The sequence below is a fragment of the Adiantum capillus-veneris genome, chromosome 19 (assembly GCF_014529385.1).
Source record: "Adiantum capillus-veneris isolate H3 chromosome 19, ASM1452938v2, whole genome shotgun sequence".
Classification (NCBI taxonomy): domain Eukaryota; kingdom Viridiplantae; phylum Streptophyta; class Polypodiopsida; order Polypodiales; family Pteridaceae; genus Adiantum; species Adiantum capillus-veneris.
In genome coordinates this window covers 153782157-153790744 of record NC_140949.1, presented here as the reverse complement: position 1 = coordinate 153790744, position 8588 = coordinate 153782157, and positions in this window count along the sequence as shown.

The window sequence follows — 8588 nt, the reverse complement described above, 5'->3', positions numbered from 1 at the left end:
ATTGCTGGTTTCCCCCATTTTTTCCAGATTTCTTTTGTAGCAATGGCTACCCCAGCTCCGCTGTCTAGTATTGCCATCGTGTTTACTCCTTGGAATTCAACTGGTAAGGTTGTATTCCCCTCTTCACCTTCGCAATACTCTCCGACCTTGTTTAAGGGTACAGGCTTAGCGTTCTTTTGTGGTTTACTCAGCTCTTGTATACCCTCTTTCAGTCTCGATGTTGGGTCTTTTATCCCGAATTTCTCCAAGCATTTTCCTACAGTGGTCCACATATGTGGTCTTAGCCTCAAAAGCTCAGCTAGAGTGATAGTGCATGTCACTGGTGTTGACAAGATCTCTATCAATCCTTGCGAGTCCATGACTTTTTCTGATGAAATTCTTCGTGAGGGAAGTGCTCTAATCTCGGATTTTGCTTCATACTCTCCTAAGTATGAAGGTAAGGTATTCAGTGAATGAGGTTTGCTCTCCATTGTTCTAACAGAGCCCCCATCTCCCCAGTAAGATTGCAGATCCAAGTCCACTTGAGATCCTGCCTCAAATTCCACTATGGGAGGGTTCCTGATGTCCTTTTCCCAATTTGTCTGATTAGCTTGGCAACTTAGCTCATTTGCAAAGTTTGCCTCTCTCACTTGTTTCCAAAATTCATTGTAATCCTCATCTCTTCCGTAAGACCTCTGTATGACTGGATGAAAACTCTCTATCTCCTGATCGGTTGTGTTCAACACTATGCGGTCATCCTTGTGTGTATTTTCAGGCTTTTGTGCACTGGGAGTCTTTTCAGCTACCCGTGAAACAATAGTCTCTTCCTGAATTGGGTTTTCTGTTCCACAATTCATTGTTTCTTTTGGTGGTTCTAATAAGGCTTGTGCAGTCTCGATCATTCTCTGGCACATTTCAAGTCTCTGCTTTTCCAATTCCGCGTTTGGGTATGTCATCCACCTCTGTTCTTGTGTTTGGTTGTTCTTTAGCCTAGCTTCGTAAGCTCTCATCAATGCGTCCAGTGGTTCGTGTACTTTGTCGACTAGCACTGATCCCCCTGAGCTTAAGCTCGTTGTTTCTTTGATACTCTTTTGTTTCGTTCTTTCCGGGCTCATCTCTCATTTCCCGTTTTGACTCTCAAGTTTTTCTAATCTATCTTTCGTTTGCTTTAGTTCCTCAGCTAGAATAGCGTCTTCACGTTCTTTTCTCAACTTCATGCGTGCTTTTCTAGCTTTCCATGTGTTTTTCTGACTCCGCGGTCCTGGACTAACCATTTCAGTCGCTAACTTTCCATTCTCAGGTTCTCTAGTGGTTTTCTTAGCTTGAGCTCTAGTAACAACTTGCGTTGGTATCAGAGTTTCATTTTCAGACCCACTGCTGGTAGGAATAGTTTCTAGCATATTCAATGTCGTCTTTTGCACTTTTTTTGGATTCTTTGAACAATCCCCAATGAAGTGAGTAACCCCACACTCAGTGCAATAAGCGTTAATTCTAATGATTTCCGTATGTGGGCAAACATTCATCAGATGGTCACCTCCACACTTGTAACAGGGTCCTAGTGCTGGTCTTGGTCCCATTTGATTCGTCCTTTGTGGATAGGATGGTCTTTGTCTTGTTAACCCTCCATGAGCTATGAACATCAATGTTCTTGCGTCCAAATTGTATCTCTCTTCATCAGAAGCACTTGTAATTGTTGGTATTCCAACATTCCCAATCATGCCCCATGGTTCTGGTTGTTTGGGTTCTTCTGGTGGGTAATACACAGTTGGAGACATGTGTGCACCAGATTCTTCATAATAGGCTTGAACAGACACTAGGGCTTGTTCTTCCTGATTCTCTAAGGTTGGTGCATATCTAATGCCTACTGGTCTTGCTCCTGGTAAAGGTGGTTGTTGTCCCAATACCGGTTGCGGTCTTTCTATCCCCATAGGTCCTGGCACATTTCCCGTTGGGTATCGAGGTACTGGATGTACTTGAGGTGGTGCTAATTGAGCAGGAGGTGCATACTGACGCTCCCTTACATACCCTTTGTTGTAATAGCACTCCTCTGTTTGATGGTTTGTCCATTTTTGTTCAATAGCACACCATTTCAGTGTTTTTGGCAATGGTTTTTGGTATGGTGCCATCCTTTTTAGAGCATCTTCTATCATTTGCTCTACATTTGGCATGGTTGTTGTTTGAACATTCTTTTTAGTGGTAGTCTCGCTTGCTACGGAGGAAGAGCTACTGGATGCAAAATCTGTATCCGCTGACACCTCTCCATAAACCGTACAGTTATCCACTAAGTACAATGCCTCTCTCGTTACTTGCTCGAAACTTGTACAAGCTTTCAAGTGCAAGTCCTTCTTGAGAGTGTCGTTTCTCAGTCCCTCAATAAAGAGAACAGATAGTCTGTCATCTTGTGGTTGTTCACGTACTGGACATCTCTCAATGTATTGTTTGAAGCGAAGTGAAGCTTCCTTCACTTTTTCGTGTTCTCTCTGTTTAAAAGCATATATTTGTGAGACCGTATTGTGCTTAATCCCTCGTTTTGAGAATTCCTCAGCAAACTCTCTTAGCAAATGGTCAATGTCATGGAATCCCCCTATGTTCAGTGGTTGAAACCATGTCAATGCCGTACCTTCTAGAGTAAGACCAAATCCCTCGTATTGTGTATGGAAATCTGTTATCTGCTTAGCTCTTAAGACTTGCTTAAAGAGTGACACATGTGCATACGGATCTCCTGAACCACCATACTTCTTTGGCATACACTTCGCGACTTGAGATGGTCTCATACGTCTATGGTCTGCTACCAATCTCATTGCTCCTGTGTCCCGGCTAAAGCTTTCTCTAGCATCATGGACTTCATGGGTTACCCTTGTCGGTTCCCCCGCCCTGAATCCACTACTAGGAGGTAAATGTGATGGTTCCGCTTCGAACCTTGGACCTGGAGTGGTATACGTGGGGATTGGAACTGCACTACCTTGATTCGTATCCATTGACTCTCTGGAATGTAATGATCCCATTGGTCCGGGCTTCGAGTACTGAGGTTGACTGAAAGAGTCAGCAGCCTGAGTTCTTTGTCCTCCTGTCGTCATTGGGTTTTGCCCTCCATTTGTTGGTGCTGGTCTTTGTGAGCTAGAAGGAACATAATACTGATGTAGTGGTCCCCCAAAGTATGTATATCCTTCTAATTCTTTCTTGCCCATTGTTGAGTATTGCCTGCCATACTTGTCGTAAGCGGCAATTTTCACTTCCGATCCCTCTGTGTAGGTAAAGACATAAAGTCTTTTTTGGTCTGTCAACTCTCCAGTGTAGGGTTCTTCACATCTATAATAGAGATCCTGCTCCCCATTATTATATTTGTATAGCCCCACATAGATGTTATCAGTGTTGATCCTTGTAGTTTCATTCTCTCTTCTTAACCTCGCATCAGGGAAGTTCATTATTGGTGCTTTCTCCTCAAGTTCTTCATCTACTTTGGCCTTGGTGCCCATCAATCCCCACTTGTCCACAATGTTAGGGTTTAGGACTACCAAGTACATGGTACCCTCGTCATCTAGATATCTATCTCCGCTATAGCTCACAGGCACTAAGTCCTTGAACTCACTAGGTCTCTCTTCTATCTTTACACAATAGCGGTCCATTCCATCTTTGTAGATCTTGGCACCTTGCTCATTGTCGTACTGGTATTTTATGAACAATAGCTTCATGGTGGCGGAAGGGTTTAATGATCCTGCTGCCATATTTTTTCTGTTGTTCAGGTTCAAGTGTTCCAAGTGTTCGGTGAAAATCTCGTAAGATCTCTCCGAAGAAGTATCAGAAACACTTCCTTCAAAGATCGGCTCTAATGGTTGCACCCAACTTTGGTTTACACTTCCCTCGGTTGATATGACACTTGCTGGTTCCCCTTGTTTTGGTTGGTTATTCTGGAGGTTCCTGCCCGATCTCAAATTCATCAATTCCCCTAAAGGACTTTAACTTTTCCGTCTCAGCAATTTGTTTTCCCCAAGTTTTTGTGGTCAGAATTGATCCAAACTGATTGATACTTGGTCAATTGTTTAATCTTGTCAGTTGGACAACTTCTGTTTCATCAAGTGAGAATTTTGTTGCAGTTATGTTGAAAAAGACATTATACGCGTATGATGTCTTTTTTCACAGATTTAGACTATTTTGGTTATGCTCACTCTCAGTAGCCCCCTTATGCTCTTTCCACTCACAAAATTCAGTTTGAACTCTGTTTGAGCAAGTTATGGCTAATTTAGGCTTTTCTTGGCAATTTTCCGCTTTTGACTTGTTTTTTGGGTCAATTGTGATCCAAATGGGATGAAACTTGATATATAACCTCTAGACAACTATTACAATGGATCTGTGTTAGCAAAGTATCAAAATATGTCCAAAATTAGGTCAAAGACATCATACGCGTATGATGTCTTTTTTCATCAATTTGGGTCAAAACTTGATATTTATGCTTTCTACAGTGCTTGTAACAATCTTGTCAGGTCAGATATCAAAAATAAGCAGTGGATGTGCCAAAAGACATTATACGCGTATGATGTCTTTTGTCCCAGATTTTGACTATTCTTGGTTTTAAGCCTTCTCCAATGTTTACAATTGAGTTTCAAGTGTTTTTGTCAGGTTTGAATGTAAAAACAAGATCTGAATCCAAAATTTCCTATTCTTTGCGTTTCTTGGACTCCGACTTGTCTTTTCGGGTTTCTTTGAGTGTTAATGCTCTTGTTTTAAGTTGAAATTAGGGTATAACCCCCCTTTTGAACACTCTGGTAAAGTCAAAATTTCTGTTTTGGTCTCTGTTTGGTCATTTAGACATCATACGCGTATGATGTCTAAAGTTGCAGATTTCCAGTTTTTTGGCACAGAATCCTTCCTAAAGCTTTCTCAAGTGCTCAGCAACTCCCAGATACACAGAAAATTTCTCTGACTTTTGTTTATTGCAAGTTTCACTACTAACTCGACGGTTTAGTGATCTAACATGCAACCAACCACATCAAGCAAATACTCCAATGATTACTAGCTCTAGATCAGGATCAAATGAAGTCCTACCTAAGCTATTCCTAATCATAAAATGGGTTTGGTAATTGTGACTTTAAAGATATCCACTGTCACTCACGGACTAGCAAATTCTTCTTCTATCAACAACTACTCAACACCAACAAAACAACAAACAAATCTAAGCTAAATTAAAAATACTGTCAACACGGAAGACCCAGGAATACCCCACTTCCTAGTATCTCTAGAGATCTTCGGAGTCCACCACTCCTAGATCTTTTCTAACTAAAGTATACAAAGTAGTTTATACGACTCACCTCGTAGGATTAGTCTAAGGTCACCTACTTAGGGCTCTCGTCCCCGGCAGCGGCGCCAAATGTTAAGGCGGTTACGCCGCTAGCGGAAGCTAAATAGCGAGAACTCAACCAACAATAGAATTTGTCAGACGAGGACGAAGCTTGACCCGCAGGCGCATGGAAACAACTAGGTGGGTGTCAAATCACCTACTCGACCTTCTAGTGACAATCACTACTAAGGAAATCAAATCTAAGTTCTAAAATACGCAAGTGACTGAAATCCGTACTACGAACGAATGCTATACGAAACAGGATCTAGAATCATTGAATCGATCTCAAACTCAAGGGAAAGTCTATACACTAGGTAAGAACAACACCCTTAAGACTTGAACTGCAAAATCAACCTATAACCACTCCGTGCGGTAAACGCGTATGAAGACAGGCTGAAAAATACAGGTGACCGAAACTTGACCCCGATGGTACTAATGTGTAGCTCTACTCGTTGTGGTTCTATAGATATGCTGCACTCTCTATTCCGACACACGAGTTGGAAGAAAACTCACACCGAAGCTCGTAGGAACTTACCACACATAGAAGCCGATAGCGCGCACTCTTGGTATCAGTGCGTAGCTCTCGCCATTGCTAACACAATGGCGGTGTCGCTTCTCCAATGGCGGCTCCGTAGCTCACGTAGCAAGTAGATAAGACTCTCTCTCTCTCTCACTCTCTCTCAGACACAGTCACGGCGCTCAAAAACTCACTTTGATTAATAATCTGAATCTCCCTTAGGTTACAAAACTTTGGCTTATATACCTCAGCCTTGGAGGTGAGAACATCTCTAACTAATTACATCGGCAAGTGAAATTACTTCGGAATTACAAGCTGGAAACTCAATTGAGTCCCGTTACTTAATGAATGGCTCCAATCAAAATCAATGTCGGAAAGACATTTATTACAATCAATGGTTACAAAAATGATGAGTGTGAGCAAAAATGTGGGTGTGATCCTCTGCTGGCTCTGCTGGCTCAACAAAGTACTAAAGCCATTGAGTGGCTGCTTTCCCGTGGACGTAGCCCACATTGGGTGAACCACGTATATCGTGTGTACTCTCTCTCTCTCTCTACTCTATAATCTCGTGTATGTAAATCTGTCTCTCTCCATTAAGTAATCTACTCAATTATCTATTTAGCTACGTCTTATTTCCTAACAGATAATAAAATCTATCTAAAATCTCTCTCTCTTTCTCTCCCTCTCTCTCTCTCTCTCTCTCACACACACACACACACACACACACACCTTAAGTGGACTTAGAATTTCTATAAATTATTTATATAACCAAGCTCTCATCACACTCTCATCCTCCCAAGGTCTCTCTCTCTCTCTCTCTCTCTCTCTCTCTCTCTCTCTCTCTCTCTCTCTCTCTCTCTCTCTTGCGCGCGCGCACACACACACACATCCTGAGAGAGAGAGAGAGAGAGAGAGAGAGAGAGAGAGAGAGAGAGAGAGAGAGAGAGAGAGAGAGAGAGGAAGAGAGCTTGGATTGTTAGAAATAATTTAAAGAAATTTTGTATGTTTTTAAAAAGAGCTATTTGAACCTCTCCTCACACTCTCATCCTTCCAAGGTCTCCTTCTTAATCTCTCTCTAACCCTTTCATCCTCACTTTCAATCCCCCCTCCCCCCCCCGCCCCCTCCCCCCCTCCCTCCCTCCCTCGCTCTCTCCCTCTTGCCTGAGTGAGTGCTCACTCAGAGAGAGAGAGAGAGAGAGAGAGAGAGAGAGAGAGAGAGAGAGAGAGAGAGAGAGAGGGAGATGCCTTGAAGATATTTAGCACGCTTAATATCTCCCACCCTAAAATTTTGACTTTTGCAAGTTTATTCAAAAGGGATTGGGAATGAGGAAGTAATAAAATGCTTGAGTGAAGTTTCAAGTGATTTGGACATTCTTTAACTTGCATGACCTTCAAAATTGCATCTGAAACTGCTAGATACAAAAGCTATTGGGGACTGAGATAAAGTTGGCAAAAAATTGAAATAAACAAGACTTGTTGGGGACATAGTTGACCAGTGTGGACAAGAAAAAGTGCAAAATCATCACTTTTTTGCCTAGTAGATAATAAGCACGCTACAAAGGTCAAAATTTACATTTTTTTGATCGAGATAGTTGGTAGACACCTTGAACAACTAGCCTAGCAAGTTTGAAGTCATATGGACATTATTTTCTACTTGAAGTTGAGATTTCTAGGATTGAAGGTTGCAGATTAACATTGTGATTGTTTTGATAGATTTGAAGAAAAAATTTGCATCAAGAGTTCTTGTGTATCCATATGATCATCAAACTAACTTATATAATTTTGATTTCATAGGGCGATTGGATTGTAGAATTTTTAAAAAAATTGATTGTTTCTATGTGCAAGCCCCTTATGGAATTGAAGCCACCTCAAGGCACATGTAGTACTTGAGGGTGATTGTATTCTTCAAGTTAATATGAATTCTCTCCAATCACAATTGTGAGTATGGCAAAAAAAGAACATTCTTTGCAAAAAAGAATAATAATCAGTACTCTCTTGAGTAGGGTGTTATGATTTTGGGTTCATTATTTTCATACAAATCTTGGAAGGTGCTCTTTAGAGCTTTGTGAATGAAAGTCAAAGGAGAGTAAGGAAAGGGGGGAGGGGGGCAACAGAGATGGGATATGTAGGTTTGAAAAATGGAAGCTGGAGTTAGTGTGGGTGCACAGATGGAAAGGCGGCGAGCGACAGAGGTGACCCATGCCAGCCAGTTGTTGGCAAGATGGAGCATGCATTCAATGGACTCGCCAGGTTGGTGGCTAGCATATAGGGATGCACGAGGGGGAGAGGAGGGAAATAATATATTTTAAGCTTTATGACTTCCTAGAGTGCGCAACCAGTTGATGGCACTATGGTGGTCATTACAGATGGCTTTATCTGGTCAATGAGATTCCAGACTCAATTCTGACATGCAGATGAGAAATTTAGATTGCATCAAATCTGTGGAGATTCCATCTAATGGAAATGAAATATTAGCATTAATTAAAAAATTAATATAGAGCTCCATGCTCAATATGAGCCATGGTAAAAAAGAATTACAATAGTGTAATAAAGAACCATTAACCACATCCAAAGACTAAGGCTACCACAAATACATCGGTTTTTATGGGAGCCACCCAACCATAAAGTAGAATTGTTTGTTGTAGATGTAAGATTCTACTTTTTAAAAATAAAAATAAAAAATAAAAGTAGAAATCTTACATCTACAAAAGGAGGGAGTCATGAAACTCCATCACCTATAAGTTGTGAAACTCCATC